The sequence below is a fragment of the Colossoma macropomum genome, unplaced genomic scaffold, assembly GCF_904425465.1.
Source record: "Colossoma macropomum unplaced genomic scaffold, Colossoma_macropomum, whole genome shotgun sequence".
Taxonomy (NCBI): domain Eukaryota; kingdom Metazoa; phylum Chordata; class Actinopteri; order Characiformes; family Serrasalmidae; genus Colossoma; species Colossoma macropomum.
The window spans coordinates 13,264,947-13,282,748 of NW_023494795.1; the positions used below are offsets into that span (position 1 = coordinate 13,264,947).

At 41.2% G+C, this 17,802-nt stretch overlaps 3 non-coding genes across 3 annotated transcripts; all 3 read right to left on the reverse strand.

Annotated features, from left to right (window-relative positions):
• Nucleotides 1–12,737: 12,737 nt before the first annotated feature.
• Nucleotides 12,738–12,809, reverse strand: trnad-guc. Its single transcript has one exon. It is a non-coding gene; the product is annotated as a tRNA-Asp (tRNA).
• Nucleotides 12,810–15,748: 2,939 nt separating this feature from the next.
• LOC118816346 lies at nt 15,749–15,863 on the reverse strand. Its single transcript, XR_005007862.1, has one exon. It is a non-coding gene; the product is annotated as a U5 spliceosomal RNA (small nuclear RNA).
• Nucleotides 15,864–17,407: 1,544 nt separating this feature from the next.
• On the reverse strand, nt 17,408–17,522 carry LOC118816345. The gene has a single exon (XR_005007861.1). It is a non-coding gene; the product is annotated as a U5 spliceosomal RNA (small nuclear RNA).
• Between the last annotated feature and the right edge of the window lie 280 nt (nt 17,523–17,802).

Consider the following 17,802-nt stretch of genomic DNA (forward strand, 5'->3'; position numbering starts at 1 on the left):
GAACATTTCAGACACTTAACAGTTAATAGAGGTAGGCAATTGTGAGGAGTGCAGCAGTTTAAACATGATTTCTGGAGTAAAGGTTGAACAGTGAATTACACAAACACAAGGTGCTCATTCATGCAGTGTGACTTTTCACCGAGTGTTTGCTTACCTGACATAAATCGAGTGTGTTCAGGGTGTGTCCTGAAGAGTGTGCTATTGTTTAGTTTGGTTCACAGTTAAACTAGAACAGAGGTCTTTAAACTGGTCCTCAGGACCCCCAAGACAGTCCACAATTGCCATAAGGGTGCAGCAAAAATGGACCGTCTGGAGGGCCCTGAGGACCATCTGAAGGCCTGTCACGTCGAATGTCTTGGGTGTGAAACCCACACACAATACATTTCAGTAACAACTTGAGCTGATCAAAACATTAGCAAAGCATTTCATATTGAAATATTAGTCAATTAAGATGCTTTATTTTATGAGATTTCAGTATGTATTCAACAACATATGGAAACATTTTTCATATTCTATAAGGCTCGAGTTCAAATGAATAGCATGCTTCATAGCATATATCCACTAGATGGTGCTATTCTCTACAAAACAAATGGGCCTGCTTTTCCACATAAAAGAAATTCCAAATTGTTTCTAGGCGTTTTTCCAAGGTGTTTTTTTTAATAACATAATATAAAAAGAATATCTACACTTTGATGTTTTCCTACAAAATATGGATTCCTCAAATCTATATTACTTTACAATTTCTACCAAATATTTCCTGGATTTCCATACATCACCACATCTGGGAATTAGTGAGAACTACTTTAAGCTGCACCCATTACTGATAAAGATGTCCACTAGTGCTCACACGGCTTGTATAATCCCCATAGCAAATCAGTGCTAATGAGATAAATTGGAGAGGTACAATGGGATGCTCCGGAGCAGCCACACATGAGCCTAAGGTCACTATGTCCAATGCCAAGTGCTGGCTAGAGCAGTGGTTCCCATCCCTGAATTTGGAATCCCCCCTGTCCTGCACATTAGTGTTTCTCCTCCTCTCAACACACTTGATCCAACTAATCTGCTCATTAACAAACTCTTTGTGACTTAAGTGAGGGAAAGCACCAAAATGCGCAGGCCGGGGGCTACTCCAGGACCAGGGCCAGGAACCTGTGGGCTAGAGAGGTACAAAGCCCCCCAGCAAACAGGAACAGTGGAAGTGGAGTGATGGAGCATCATCCATTACACTTTGGAAAAGTTGGACTGATCCAGAAATAATAATCCAACCTCAGTACCTGTCCTCAGTAATTTTTTGTGGTTGAATGCAATCAAATCCTCACAGCAACGTTTAATATCTAGTGTAAACCTTTCCAGAAGAGTGGATACTGTTACTGCAGCAAAGGAGAAACAAACTCCCTACTAATACACTTGAATAAGAAACAACGGATGAGCTTTTGGACATATAGTACATTTCAGACTTGTTCAATAACCCTGAGAATTTTTCCACTCACCTTTCCTTCTTTGTCATGTTCTTCTCTCACCTTGATGTAGTTTCTGCAGACCACATAACCTTCCAGCTCAGTCTCATTCATATCTCATTCCCACAGTCCTTTGAACATTTCTCTAATGTCCTGTATATCATAGGAGAACACCTTTCTCTCCCGCTTTCCCTCTTCGTCAATAGCCTGGATGCCTTACAGTTTTATGGATATTCGCCGTCCAGATTCAGACGCGTCGTCTATCATCACACACACTCCATTAGGCTCGTAATTTAGCACCCGGTCTTCCGGACGCCTGCGATCGATAGGCAATTTTGCACCTGCAACAACATGAGCTGATATGATCTCACCTTGAGCTCACATATGGTCTCACCTTGGCAAAGGCATGTTATAATGCATGGGGCTCGAGTAGAGCAGGGCACAGACCCTTCTGTCCATTTACATTAATTATGTTTCATAAAAGAGAAAGACAAATTTTGAGTTAAGAGTGGGAAATGTGACTATATGTTACAGTTACACTGACTATTATATCAATTACATGATAATATATATTTCTTAGTATATCATGGGTATCGTCAGTCCTTCTAAAACTCACTACTCACATCATACATTCATGTCATATTAAGAGACATGGATAATTAGGTGATAGTCTAATATATTGTTATTTTATTTTGTTAATTTATTTTTGTCAGTAGCTTTTTCCCTCTGTTCCTTCTTAAATAGTTTGTTTTTATACACTTTATGGCTGAAAGTATGTAGATGGCCCTCCTAATTTATCAGTTTAGGTGTTTCAGCCACACTCGTTGCTAACAGGTGTATAAAATCAAGCACATTGCCAGGCATCTCCATAGACAAACACTGGCAGTAGAACGGGTCGTACTGAAGTTTACTGAAATTTCTGCCCCGCTAGATCTGCCCCAGTCAATTGTAAGTGCTATTACTGTGAAATGTAAGTGTCTAGGAGCTCAGCTATAAAGTTAAAGAGCATGGTGCGTAAAAAATGGCCATAACTCACTACAGAGTTCCAAACCACATCCTTAACACAAGTGTGTGTCAGGAGCTTCATGAAATGGGTTTCCATGGCCAAGCAGCCACAAACAAGCCTATGCGCGATGTCAAGTGTCTGCTGGAGTGGTGTAGAACATGCCACCACTGCACTCTGGAACAGTGGAAACATGTTCTTTGTAGTTATAAATCATGCATTACATGCTTTACCGGAATGCGTAGTGCCAACAGTAAAGTTGGTGGAGGAAGGATAATGGTCTGGGACTGATTTTCAGTGTTCGGGTGCACTCCTTAGTTCCAGTGAGGGGTAATGTTCATGCTACAGCATACACAGATATTTTTTGTGGCAACAGATTGGAGAAGGCCTTTTCCTGCTTCAGCAAGGCTGTGTCCCTGTGCACAAAGCGAGCTCCATAAAGACATGGTTTGATGAGTCTGGTATTGAGGAGCTCCAGTGGCCTGCACAGAACCATGACCTCAATCGCACTGAACACCTTTAGGATGAACTGAAATGTTGATTGTGAGCCAGGACTTCTCGTCCAACGTCAGTGGTCAGTGTCTGACCTCACAAATGCTCTTTTCCCACAGACACACAAAATCCTGTGGAAATCTTTCCAGAAGGGTGGAAGCTGTTATAGCAACATATTAATGCCCATGTTTTTGGAATGCAATTTCCAATAAGTGTCCAGAAACTTTCTTATAGTGTGTATTGTGTACCATAGAAACTCAGAAGTTTGTGAGTGAGTTTTTCCCCAGTGCAATCCACACCCGGATATTTCCAAACTTCCAGCAACTAACCACTTGCTGACACATACACGGTGCTGTGCACCTTGACAGTTTTCTGTGTGGTTGCTGCTGCAGACTAATCCTAGCTTACATTATTGAACAGATCTTTAAGCAGAGTTATGCAACAGTTACAGCAGCTACAGCAGACACATTTAGATCGCTCATGTATCCGTCTCAGATTAAAGACAATACAGAAGAAAGGATTTCCAACTCCATTTTTTATATTTACAATACCGTGCAAAAGTCACAGGCAGACAAGAAAAGTGTTTAAAGCTATTTATCTGGGCAGTAAGTTTGTTTCTGCATGTTAAAACAAAGCGCATGAATCTGCTGAATTCCATCAGCAGCACACCTGGTTTAGTTGAATGAAGGATTAGTTAGCTGAAGGAGGTACTGGATGGTACCTGTAAATACTGGACTTATTCTTGGAGAGGCTTGGAAATGCTAAAGCTAACACACTGACACACATCAAATCACAATGGGTTGTTTATGGATTTGTATTTATTTTATTTAAACTGTAACCTTTTATTAGCATTTAGACAGAGAGCATCACCTTAAAACTCATATGAACATGAATGAACAATCCATGCTGAGTTCAGGACAAGGCATAGATACTTAATTGCATTTAAAGGGACGATTTGTCAAGCAATTAAATGTCCTTAATGTTCCAAATTACTATATGTTTTGTTTTCAAGCATTATAAGTCTCACTGGTTTATTACCAAGGGCTATACAATGCAAGGCATTATTCTTATTCTTCTTATTATTATTCCACTTTTCGACAAAGAATAAATCTCTTACTATGTTAACAGGTTTCCAGAATTTTAAAGGCATTGCTCCATTACAGATACTTAAACCGAATACGTTCAGAACTGAGATTTTCTGCAGAAATAGTGAGATGCTCCTTTAAAAATGAGTCTGTAATACAGAAAGTGCACTGAAGTTGCTGCTTTTAGCAGTTGGAGTTTAGTGTGAAATGTCACATCTTCATGCTTATTCCTGTTCCACACTCTCTAATAAACTCACTCGGTGATTCATTCTCACACACCACCAGCCTCAGACGTCTGTGCTGGTACCCAGTGGACTACACCTCTCGCTTTGGATTACAGGAGCACAGATGATACCGAGGACACAAGAGGGGAAAAAGAGCCTTATATCGGTTGACAGGGGTCAGTTACCAGTGGATTCTGCCAGCAGGACTGGAAATCTCATTCCACTTTAGAGCACTAGAACTGGACTGATATGAGTGGATCATCTCACTCTCCTTGCCAAGGTGAGACAGCAGTATCCCGCGTCTTCTAAGATAATGTGAAGCTCTCCAGTCCGGACTGGCCAGTCCTAAGCTCTCCCTACTAGATTTCTCTCTATCTGAATGATTATCTAACCTCACAAGGTAATCTACACTTAGTGGAATGAAAGGGTTAGACTGGTCCCTCCCATTGGCTACACTACCCCACCACAGATCAGTAAGGTGAGAGGCGGCTGTGGTGCTGGACAGTGAGCCGGCTGGGCCGCTGGTGTGAGAGGGCAAGGTAGGGGTCAGCATACATAGACACTGATCCTCACGCACAACATCCGACATAGGCTGCATGCCCAGTGCTGGGAGATACCGATAAAATTTGATACTATGATGTTTTCATCACAGAGTATCACTGGATTTGATTCTGTTTAAGCTTGCATTAGTGAAGTTAATAAGACAAAGAAAGATATTCCACCAGTTAACTTTTACAGAGTTACTTAGAATTAGATCCTGCAAGTCCTGATCATATGTGTAGGAGTGTCAAGAGAAAACTGAGGCAGTACTGATACAGTTCAGGTTCAACTTGTTTTGATAGGACTGTTTTTTTTTTTACAGTTTCTTCTCTTAAGACAATCTTACAGAATATTACAATTGTTAACAAGAAGGAAACCAGAATTCCAGAAAGGAAAACTGCTATTTAATTAGTACTTGTATTTGAAGTGTTTTTATTGGCTGAAGCACCCAGCCAATAAAAGTACGATGAAAAAGACCAAACTATGTCTAATTTTTCATGTTAAAACAACCATTAAGTACAAGTTGGTTTTATATTAACCAAGACAATTAAACAAAAGCCTCAACTATGAAATATAAAATCAAATTTTTCAGTATTAAGTGTGTCCACACTTTTCCTATATTACAGCTTCCATTCTTTTCATGAGAGTTGCTTTCTGTTTTTCAAAGAAATCTGCAGGGATATTTTTCCACACATCCAAAGTTCAGTCTTAGAAGTTCATTGCATTTTCTGCTTCTCACAATCCAAATAATCTAAATTACAAATTTAGAGTCCACAAAGCCTTACTCCAAATCTCAGTCCAGTTTTGGTGTTCTAGTGTAAATTTTCTGCTTTTTTGTTTATTATTTTCCTTTGACTTTCCTCTTGCTTATGCAAGTGGATTATCTTACAACTAATCTCCTCAGAAATGTCTCCTTTAGCCATTTTAGATACATATGAGAGAGAAATCTGCAAGGCAGCTGAGGTGTGTTTGGGTAGTTGCTCGTGTGTATGTTAGTGTTTCTCTGAAGAGGAACATAATGTCAGCGACACCTCTGAGGACAGCTTTTGTTGTGAGAGGAGCACAGCTGTAGCTCATTGTTTTTAATGCTGCCTTCAAATTATTTCAGAAATATCATGTTTAAGAGATGAGCAAACCACCACAACCTTATAATTACTAGTTGAGGGCCTGTCAACAAAAAAGCAGACTGAAAGGATGAGAGGAAGTGGCAATAGGTCACACAAAAGTAAAGAGAAAGACAAACTAAATGCTAAGTTGATGTTATATACGTGGAAGGCTTTTGTGTAATTTTGTTAAATACATGTTTCCTGCTTTTTTCTTGACACTGAAAAATGAATAAGCTAAAGCTTAATGGCTGTTTTAACTGGAAACTGAATAAACAAACGGGTGGTCTCTGACCTGCGTGGTTCTGTACCCAGCCATTATCTAGGGTAGTAAAGTACACAAAATAAAATTTGAAAAATTAAAAACAAACTGCTTCCTTTATATATATATATATATATATATATATATATATATATATATATATATATATATATATATATAGCTAAATCTGAATCTGAAAATCAATACTGTTGTGTGACTCCAAATGCTGAGCAGATGCCTGTCCTAAGACCAGCAGAGACGAGACAGGGAGACTCTGACACCGAACACCTTCACTGATACCGCAGGAACAGGGGAGCAGTGCTGAGATTGAGACATATACACACACATACATGAACACACGTGTACAGTATGCATGCATGCATGTAACCTCGGACTGCAGACATTCAAAACGTTCGCGGGCAAGGTGATCTCCTGAAATGCTAAAACATGTAAAACATACGTGCTCACACACTCTGTCTCTCACGTACACACGTAAAACACCCACCAGAGACAGCTGCCCAGAGAAGCATAGAGTTAACTTTCAAAGAGAACTTTTAAAATTAGATTCTGCATGTCCTCACCATAGGTTTAGGAGTGTGAGATTGCCAAAACAAGCTCAGAATTACATGAGCTAATGTGCTACTGCTTCAACAAACCGATCTATGGTGACTGACTAACCGATCCAAGATCACAGCGAGTTCAAAGTGATGCTAACCTGACCTCATTATGCCTGCTGTACACCAGGATGGTGGGAAGAGAAAAGCAATAGATAGAGACAAAAGACAGAGAATAAGAAAAGAGGAGGTGCAAATGACTCACAGAAGCAGTAAAAACAAAGTGCAGAGATCAGATTCCATTTATACAGAGCTGATATACTCTTAGAAACTCACAGTATGTTTCATGTGTGTTTTGTTGTCATGTAGTTTCCAACCCACCAGCAGTTTATCTGCGAGAGACTGTGAGTGACCAGAAGGTCGCTGGTTCGATCCCCTGAGCCCACAGTACGTGTCTGAAGTGCCCTTGAGCAAGACACATAACCCCTAACTGCTCCCTGGGTGCTGTGAATAGGGCTGCCCACCACTCCAGGCAAGTGTGCTCACTGCCCCCCAGTGTGTATATTCACTAGCGTGTATGTGGTGTTTCACTGCACGGATGGGTTAAAATGCAGAGATGAAATTTCCTCGTTGTGGGACTAATAAGGGTAACTTAACTTCAGATCTGAAGAAATCCACAGGTATTCCTGTCTATCCTTCCACTGTGAGAAGACAACTCAACGCTATGAGTCTGCAAAGATGGGTAGCCTTTAAGAAGCTGTTTCTAAGAAAAGGAAATACAAAAGAGACAAAAGAGTAGTACTGCAAATCAAGCAAATAAGCTGCTGTTGTTTTCAAAACAATGGGCTGACCACCCCAGAGTCCAGACCTCAACATCACTGAATGTGTTTAGGATTACTTGGATTGTGAGAATTAGAAAATGTAACCAACTTCTAAGACTGAACTTTGGAGGTGTGGAAAAATTTCCCTGCTGCTTTCTTGAAGAGAATGGAAGCTGAAATAAAGGGCTGACACACTGAATACTAAAAAAACTGTACTGCGTTGTTGGGGCTTCACCTGAGGCTGAAAATGTATACTTAATATATGTATATATGTATACTTAATGCCCATTTTGATTTAAAAATTAAATAAATTAAGGGTGGTCTCTGACTTCTGCACAGTACTGTATATTCTAGCTTTAGCGCTTTCATTAGTCAAGATAAACATACAATATTTCATTGGTTCCCAATCCACTAACTATGTTTAAGTATCATTAACATCAACTGTGCTGTCTAAATTTATCTATTATTACATTTAGCTATTATCTAAATTTAGTTATGTCCAGTAAAAGTGAACCTGTGTCGATGTTTTCCAGCTAGTTACCTATGCGGATCATGATGCGGAAGAGAAGATTGGAAAAACAAGCAGAGAGGGAGAGACAGGGAGAAGATCCTTGTCCTGTTTGCTTCAGCAATTTTGACCATCAGACTCATGCTCCCTACACGCTACCTTGTGGTCATACATTCTGCTCGTCCTGCCTGCTGCACCCCAGCCTGGTCCAGTGTGGACACCTCCGCTGCCCCCTCTGCCGCTGCCTCTCCTGGCAACCCAGAACCCTGAACAGGAACATGCTGCGGAGCACTAGCACTGAACAGACTTTAGCTAATCAGCAAACTGTTACTCCAGAGGACAATGCAGGACACTCTGGGCCAGCCTCAAATATATCACGTGGCATTGGCATCTCTTTATCAGAAAATCCAGTTACTATTTCATCAAACAACAGAAACCAAACTGAGAGAGGTGCATGTATCATCTCTCAGACCAGAGTCTGGACTTCTAATCCCACAGAAACATGGGCAGAAGGATTTAGCCAAAGAGTGAGAACATTTCAAAGCACCTCACAGGCAGGAACCACAAGCAGAGCAATTCAGTTGTCCACAGTAGCTCCATTTACTACAAGCCAGTTCCAGCGGCAGCAGTTCCTCTCATGGCCAGCAGGGGTCAGTGGGCTGGACGAATCCTTGTTCTTTAACCACTGTGCTCTGTGCTACAGGCAGTCTTTTAACCATGGTCATACATTGGACTGCAGCCACTCTCTGTGTCAACGCTGTCTGGAGGTCTTGCTGGGCTTGGCCTCTCCAGGATGGGTTTCCTTCCTCTACTGCCCTCAATGCCGGGGTCAGACTGCCGTGTTCCAACAAGCATCTAACAACACTGCATCATCATCGGCTCAATGTCCTGAAAGAAGAGAGTCCGCCGTAGCTGAGGCCGAGAGAGCAGCGAGGGAGCCAGAGAGCAGGGGGGTGGGCTGCTGTGGCTGCAGAGCATCATGTGGACTGATGTAGAAGACTCAGCTCCTATAAACACAACACTGTCACTAATGACACATTGGTGTAACTGGGTGAGGACAGAGAGATGGCTTGATGGCCACTACAAGCCCAGAGCTGGAGTATGTGGTCAGTGTGAAAAAGAGTGTACACACCAGGGATGGGTCAGAGAGTGACGCTGACCCCTGCTGGGACTTTTCTGACAAATGGGTGGCTTCACTAATCTGCTTGAGGCTCAGAACTCAGCTGACTGGCCCCTCTGTATCTCCATTATGCGTGCTTGCATGAGCACAAACATGGCGCTCAAAATAAACAGAACAGATATGTATGTACTCATATGACAACACGCAAGCATAATCTATCCTGAGGCAGTGGTGCACATGTGGAGTATGAGCTTATTTACTAATAAACGTAGGTTTACTTTAAGTAAGACTGGACATCATTCTGTATATGTCTGTGTGTCTGCCCTGTGATGGACTGGCGACCTGTCCATATTAGATACAACTACAATATGAGACTATATGATTAAAAAGTGTGGTGCTTCTCTGTTGGGGAATTGAACCAGTGGAAATACTGTCCACTATACTACAGAGGAATGATGGCAATGCTGCTCAAGTTTACCAATACCATGTAGGAGAATTCCACTGTAACCTATATTAGTCACTGCTAGAGGTCGCACGATACCACCAATCTGATTTTTTTCATTAAAAACTACTAAGCTTTTAAACTAAGTCACTTCTGGTGAGCATCTAAAAGTAGCTCAAACTGCCCAAACACTCTACTACCCCACAGGAACAAATACACAGCTAACAACATCCCAACACCGAATGCAATTGTGAGCAATTTCAGGCTGGATTGGATCAGATTCATTCCGATATCTGATTCATCATTTTCTGCTGAACGGCCTGATACGGATACCTAATATCAGTTCGGTGCCGTTTCCAGTGATTACCAATTCAAGCATGTCTAGCTGACCAGCCCTTACACAACGCCTCCCTTACACTGAGTTTAGTTTGACTAATCAAACAAAATGTTAGACTAGAGCACAACGTCATAACCATTAATGTGGTACACTCTGGGTCAGCCTTACATAAAACCTATAATAAATAATAATAATAATAATTTTAATTTATATAGCACCTTTCTCAAGCCCAAGGTTGCTTTACACAGGCAAATCAAATGGACCCATCAGTCAGGACAAACAGGGCGTGAGGTCAATCCAGTTTATCAGATAACCAGAGACAGATGAACAATGCAGCTGAGACCAGAGGCCTGTCTATCACAGTAGGATTTATGGCTTAGCCAGCTAACTTTAGGCTTAGTTTGTTCTAAGCCTGGATTTTCTGTCTCACAACTGTGGATTACTTCATTACCAGGTTTACGGACTGTAAACAGCAACCAATCAGGACAAGCCTCTAACCTAACTGGGCCAGCATTCTGACAGACATGGACCTCTCCGGTCCTCCGGTCACTTTTTTCCTTCATGACGTCCGCGGTGTCAATCATGTGAAACAACAATGCTTTGAGGAAACACAGATGCAAAGAATATAAAACTAGTGAACTGTTATTACATTCGTTAGGTTTTTGTGGTGTTAAAACTTAGAAATCCTGCCTAGTTGAACTTGCTTCGCCCCAGGAGAGGTGCAAACATCAACTCGCAGACCAGAGTCTGACTTCCACAAAAGTGTGGAATGAAGGACTCTCCCAAGAGCGAGAATCTTCCAAGAGCACAACAACTTCTCACACCGGCACACTAAGAATTTCAGAGTGTAAATCCTCTACCTCCCAGAGCTGACAGGCTGGTCTCAAAAACTTGTCAAACTTAGCAACAGTGACCAATGGGATGGGCCTTTGTGAAGAGTCAATATCTCATCTCTCTCTACATTATAGCCATTGTATTATCAATGTCAAAACCTTGAGCCATGATTGTTTTTCCAAGTTTGATGTAAATTATCCAAACTATTCAGTTAAATGGAAACAATTATTTGCCATAGAAATGTGATTCTCATATATTTGCTGTTTAAAATGACATCCCCCTGCATCACACACACAAATTCACTAATCCACAGGCCATTTACCTCAAGCCACTTCCCAGTGCAGCAGTTCCTCTCCTGGCCTGCAGGAGTCAGTGAGCTGGACAAACCCTGGCTCTTTAACTGTTGTGATCTGTGCTGCATCACAACGTCCCACCAGGATTTTGTGGCCATTTTTTGTGATTGTTGTGAACTAAAATGCTTGATTTTGCAGCAGCTTTTCTTAAATATTTGCACTTCATTTTGGGGGTGTGGGAGGTTGTAATAAAACTGTACAAATGTTCATCAGTCTGTTTAGTTAGCTCCAATTAAAAACAAGATTAACATTAGTACATTAGTACCTCTGAACCCAGAACATACGGAGCCCCTGAGGGGCTCTGGTAAAAAACAAAATAATGACATTATGTTCCCTTGCAAAATGTTTGCATTCCCTTCTGAAATCCACTACAAACGGAAGGGAATGCAAAACATTTGAGAAGGAACACAAACATTTTGCACGGGAACGCAATGCTGTTGCAATTTTTTTTGGCACAATAGTAGCTCTGTAAGAACATACAGATAAGAGTCACTGAAAAATATTATACTGTTTTGAAGTCTGGAAGAAAATTACTTTACACTGAAATCATCAAAATAAAGTAAAGTAAACAGAATAAACGCACCATTCACATATTCAGGAGAGACAAGAAAAAGTGGCAAAATAAAGTGCTCTCTAACATCCAGCTGTGCTGTCTGACTCTGATCTGTCTTCTATGTTCGTTGCAACTATCAACGCAGTCAACATTTACCAATGAAAGTGCACAAACAATCAAAGTTTTTCAGTGGGAAAGGGGAAGTCAACAGTAGACTGTCTTCTATGGTCCACAACAATGAAAACAGTTTCCGTCCAGCTTTTGTGTAAAACATTCAGGAACTGATTCTTCTGGTCTTTCTTTAACTGAAATATTCATAGCCAACTGTCTGCATTGTTTTTAGCTTTTTGGCATGTATCACAAAAAAAAACATGCACTTACAGTAAATGTGTAAGCATTGACTTACACGTTTAATGCAAAAGTAGTACGATGATTGGACAAAATTGCGAGTCCTTTATAATTCTGCAAAGTTTGAGTGAATTTGCAGCAATTAGCAATTGCAAATTCCTGGAAGGACTGATCGTAACAGGACGAGGAAACTGTTCACTGGCTGAAATATGACGGGGACATTGTGTTATTCTGAACTTAGTGGCCGTATTACATAAAGTCCTGCCCCTCAAGAGCCAATTAACTTGGCATGTAGTGTGTTATTTGAGCCAAACGCTGCAACCTATTTATGTGAGTTTTGTTTGATTTTACCAGTGATTATTTACAAATATGCTTTAACAAAACATTTAACCAGATTATCCGTTTATCAGTTTTATTGGTTTATCAGGTTTATAGGTCACTCTCTATTCATACAAATTGGGGCCTGGTCTTATATGACTGTAAATAACTGCTCATCAGGGTTGACAACACAACACTGGACAAAACCATACAACAGTGGACAGAAACACTCCAGCTGCAAGCAGTCCTTTTATCACAGTCCAGCATTTATACCACAGTCACCCCTGAGCTGTTGCTGGTCTTAGAATCTCCAAACAGAGTTAACGTCCGTTCACACTGGGTTTATTCTGCTGCACATTGGGACTCTATAAAATGTTTTGACTCTCCCCGTCGGGGAATCGAACCCCGGTCTTCCGCGTGACAGGCGGAGATACTGTCCACTATACTAACGAGGAAGAGATACTAACAGTGTCGCTGCACAGCCTGTCATCTGTGAGATACAACCGAGGTTTTGTTACATGACAGATTTAACATTTAAGACTGTACCATAACGCAACCTCAACTTACTACTGATCCTCAACAACCAAGTTAGGTGAGGAGCCTTTACTGAAACAGCACATCAATGAACAATAAACCTCTACAGCGGGGACACAGCTGATCCGGACAGCTGCTTTACTGCCCTGTTGCGGCTCCACAGACTCAGATTTCTAGATAACATTAAAATAATCCTCCTTTGCAGTAAAATAAAGCTCTGCTGATCGTTCTAACACAGTTTTAACGATAAATGGTCTTAAACGCTGGAGTTAATGTATAACTGCATATTCACCCTTTAATCCTGAAGGTTGGCGCGCAGACTACTGGTCACCATAGCAACACAGGTAACAGTGTCGCCTAGCTAGTTGCTAACGAAAAAGACAAATTGACTTATTTGCATTTATAATCGCTCCAGCTGGTTCACTGATATGTTTAATCTGCAACGAGAAACTGTCAAAAACTAAAAAGTGCCGAAGCTGAAGTCAGCTTCTTTTCCCGTTCCACCTTAAATGTGTAGCGGTTACATTCTGGCGCCTCAGGCGCCATTTAAGGTGGAATGGGACAATTCGAACAAGAAGCTGCAGAATGACAAGCTGACTTCAGTCAAGTCAAACGTTGAGAGACATTTCACTAGAAACTACTTTACTTTTGTGGGAAAATAGCGATATCTTGCTGAAGATGCGAGAAAAGCGGCTACAGCTGAGCCAAAGCTTAAAGCAGAGCAAAACAAGTCTGCAGTTTCATTTATATTTTTTAGCCTATACTGGGACATCAGCACATACCGAGATATGTTTACAGCCAAGGCAGTGAAATGGACATAAAATATTGCGGCTCTTGAGGCAGATTGATTTTTGGTGAAAGGACAAAACGGCTCTTCTTAACATTGGGGTTGCCGACCCCTACCCCCCAGTAATATCTGTCTGCAGAGCCGCAGAGCCACAGTTTCACTCCAACAGGTTCAAATCAGCGGCGTTCAGCGCATGCGCCGACACTTGATTTTTCTTAGCGAACTTTAGAGTAATCAAAATTACAGTCGTTGTATGTGGATTTCGAATAAATTTGCGCTGGGCTAACGTTATATTTTAAGCTAAAACAAACTTTGGTTTGAACGCATACAGAGATTCACAGAGTAAATATTACACGGACTACAGCTGATGTATCCTGGGTAAACTAATGGGTTATGTACACATATAGCTCAGTTAACTCACCTTTAATACTTGGGCTTTATGTGTACACTTACATTACATGCACAGAACAAAACCTCACCTTAAGCAGGCTTAAACTGAGCATAATATTAAGCTTTTACGCTAAAACAAACTTCAGTTTTTGAACTTATCCTTGCTGAAAGAAACCATTAAGTGTTGCTTTTGGTTTCTGGTGGTTTCGTAATGCGTTTTGGTTTATGGATTAACCAGTTACCAATGGTTAATTCGTATATGGGTAGCGGTCTCCGTGAATGGTAGTTAATATGCATGGCGACACATACAACCAGCACAAACAGTCGCTGATGTTACAAATGAGGAGATCGGCCACTGGTTTAAATATGACTGTGAAGCTCGTAACGCTCAATTTACCTATTAGGACTTTGTTTACATGGCATATCGCGCTGTCGTACTGCGCATGCGTTCCACTGGCCTGAAACAGCAGGCGCGAAACTGCGGGTGCAAATCTGCGACTGTGCGCCTCTGCAGTCAGACCCTTCTCGACCCCTGCCTTAATGCAACTTGTAAAACGGATAGTTCCGGTCCTAAAATCTGATTGGCTAAGCCCCGTTCGAAGTTATTTTCAAATCAAAGATATAGGCACACCTATGACCGCTTCACAACAACTGAACTGTGTATTACTGCGCCAAGGCACAAAAAAATCCTTGTGTTGTTAACGGAATAACCTTTGACTCTCACGCTGCTCGCATGGACCACCGAGTGTATTGATGAAGTAAGAACCAGTTTTTTGTTTAAACTGAGGGGCTCGTTAATGTTCGTAACTAGAACTAACGTTAAGTTAGACTGGTCAGTTAACTAGCTAAGAGGCTAAAATATAGTTAAACAACAGTTAAAACAACTAGCTACATCATTAATATCACGTTTGAGTTAAAGTACTTACGATATGATTCGTTGTAAAACGGCAGTACAAAAATGTCACTTGAATGAATTACATGCTTCAAATGCCCGTGTTTCAGTCAGAAGTAACGTTCGGCTGAACCCAGGCTGAATCCCAAACGGCTCCGTACTCCCTAAATAGTGAGCTAGCTATGCAAAAAATTCTGATCTCTACAGCCAAATAGTGTATCTTTGTATGGATGTGGCTGAGTCCCAAATGACCGTTGGGATGCAGAATCAAGTATTTAAATTTCTACGTAGTGCACTAACGCTAGCTATGTAGGGAGCAGGAAGCCGTTTGAGATTGAACCCCAGCATGAAGAGGGTCGCGGCTGGATTGGTGCTAAATAAGACTGGCGGTGGTAATTTGGTGACCAAAAAGTGCTTATAAAGCGAAGATTTTTGCATTAAACACTGCTGTGTTATCATATGTTCATAGTTATACAACAAAAATATACAGCGATGGGCGACCAAACGTTCTTCTCGTTCAGTGGTCCATGGTTGCTCGGCAACGACAACAACATACTCTAGAGGTACTACATTTTTGGCGGATTTATCGTTTATGTCTATTATTATTAATAATGACAAATTAGTTTCTGATAAACCGTGTATTTTATTATATTTTATGTTGGTTATCGTTTAATAAACGCAATAAGCTGTTCAATTCATGAATTATAATTGTTGTAAACCATCATACATGCGATGTGATACGTGTTTTTAAGAAAATATGTGTGTTTCTGTTTTTATAACAAGTATAGGAAGCCCCACGATTAGGCAGGGCCACAAAAAATTAGATTAAACTCATGATGTTCCTCCCCACGGAAATCTTTAGTAAAAGGCGAAAGATTTATACGATCTGAAGAGAAACATGAGTGTACTGAGAATTTAGTCGTCAGGATGGGGCCACACCAACACTGATACATTTCCACTGGATGGTGAACTGACTACCACAAACACAGTCTGAGCGTTAAAACAGCGAATAACATCCACAAGGAACAGCGGCTCTGTGTCCTGAACGCTCAGTCTGTAAAGCAGAAATGACGTTAAATAACTTAAATTGTGTAACCTTGAGGTTCGCAATGCATCATGGGTAACGTGCAGCAGCAGCTCGTCCTGCCATTGGCTGGTTTACTGAGAAAGTGTGATTGAACACATTTATCGGACACTGTTGACTCTTTATCTGTTTGTAAGTGTTTATATTTTCTTTTCCGAATAAACTCACCGCCTCGACTCTCCCGGTTCAGTGACAGTCGAACGCTGGTTAGAATTACAAGACGGAAAACCTAAAGGGCAACTCCACCAATTTTCAAAAAGTTCTACATAATTAACTGGTTAAGACGTAAGCAAAGTCATTCAGAGTGGTTTTTTTTTGTGAAACGCTTCGTTCTAGAGAAACATACCGAGTCAGAATTGTTCACAGTGGTGGCGTCTGAAGAGTTTAATGCCTCTAAAAACTCTTTCACAGAAAGTTACTACACAAAATGTTTGGGAATGCGCTGCCTGGTGTCCAAAACAGTTTTTACGATAGTTTTGGCCTAAAACGTCTTGTTTATCCGTTTATTTTAATCCATTCATTTCGTATGGGTACATGCAGGGCGTTGTGAGGCAAAATAGCCCCCTCAAAAATGTACTTTTCAGCTGTTCCACTGTTTTACCATCATCAACATTACATATAAACCACACTCCAGTCGCACCAGGGCGGAGTGATACCAGAACGAACCGGTTCATTTGAACGGCTCTTTGGGATGAACGAACGGAGCCGAGTCGCTCTGGAGAGCTGTTCTTTTTATCGTTGTGTTCAAATTTCACAGCGCCCCTCTAAATGCACTACGCCCCCCACTGAGCGGTGAGAACCGGCCAGTCTCAAGAGACCGACTGGATCTCAGTGCTGGTTCTGACAAGAGACAGACGTCGTTGCGTCATGATCCTTAAAGGCAGGATGAGCAGGATGGGTCGGTTGCTGTTCAAACACACCATTCAAAGTTGTTCCCTTCGGCTCAATGCGAGACAGAGAAAGAGAAATCGTGGTCGAGCGAGCTAGAGAGTTAATGAAGAGAGTGAGTGGAGTTGGCGAGGGCAAAGCAGTGAATCAGAGAAAGAAAACTAACGTGTTCACAGTACAGATCACTGACATTAAGTCTGGCGATGGGAGTAATTTAGTGCTGTTAAACCTTCCACACATGCGAAACAAAATTATATCGGTGGGATGTGAAGTTTGAGTCTGATCCAAATCTCATCTTTTTATTGTCTTGGTGATCATTTCTCTGCTTTCTAAAACAATACAAGAACAAACCAATTCACACCTTAATTTATATAATTAGTCCCCATATAATGCATTCTTAGGCTCTTTCGTATAGTACAACATGTACTTCCAATAATTTTTTGTGCTATGTGCTTTTACTTTTGTACCAGAATAGGAAGCCCCGCTGATGAGCAGGACTACAAAAAATTGGGTAAAACTCATGATGTTCCTCCCCACGGAAATCTTTAGTAAAAGGCGAAAGATTTATACGATCTGAAGAGAAACATGAGTGTACTGACAAGATAGTCGTCAGGACGCGGCCACACCAACACTGATATATTTCCACTGGATGGTGAACTGACTACCACAAACACAGTCTAAGCGTTAAAACAGCGAACAACACACAGAACCAAAAGCAGCTCTGTGTCCTGAACACTGAGTCTGTAAAGCAGAAATTACATTAAAAAACCTAACTTATATGAGCGCGGGGCTTGCAAAGCATCATGGGTAACGTGCAGCAGCAGCTCGTCCTGCCATTGGCTGGTTTGCTGTTTCCGCGGTTGAAGAGTTTAA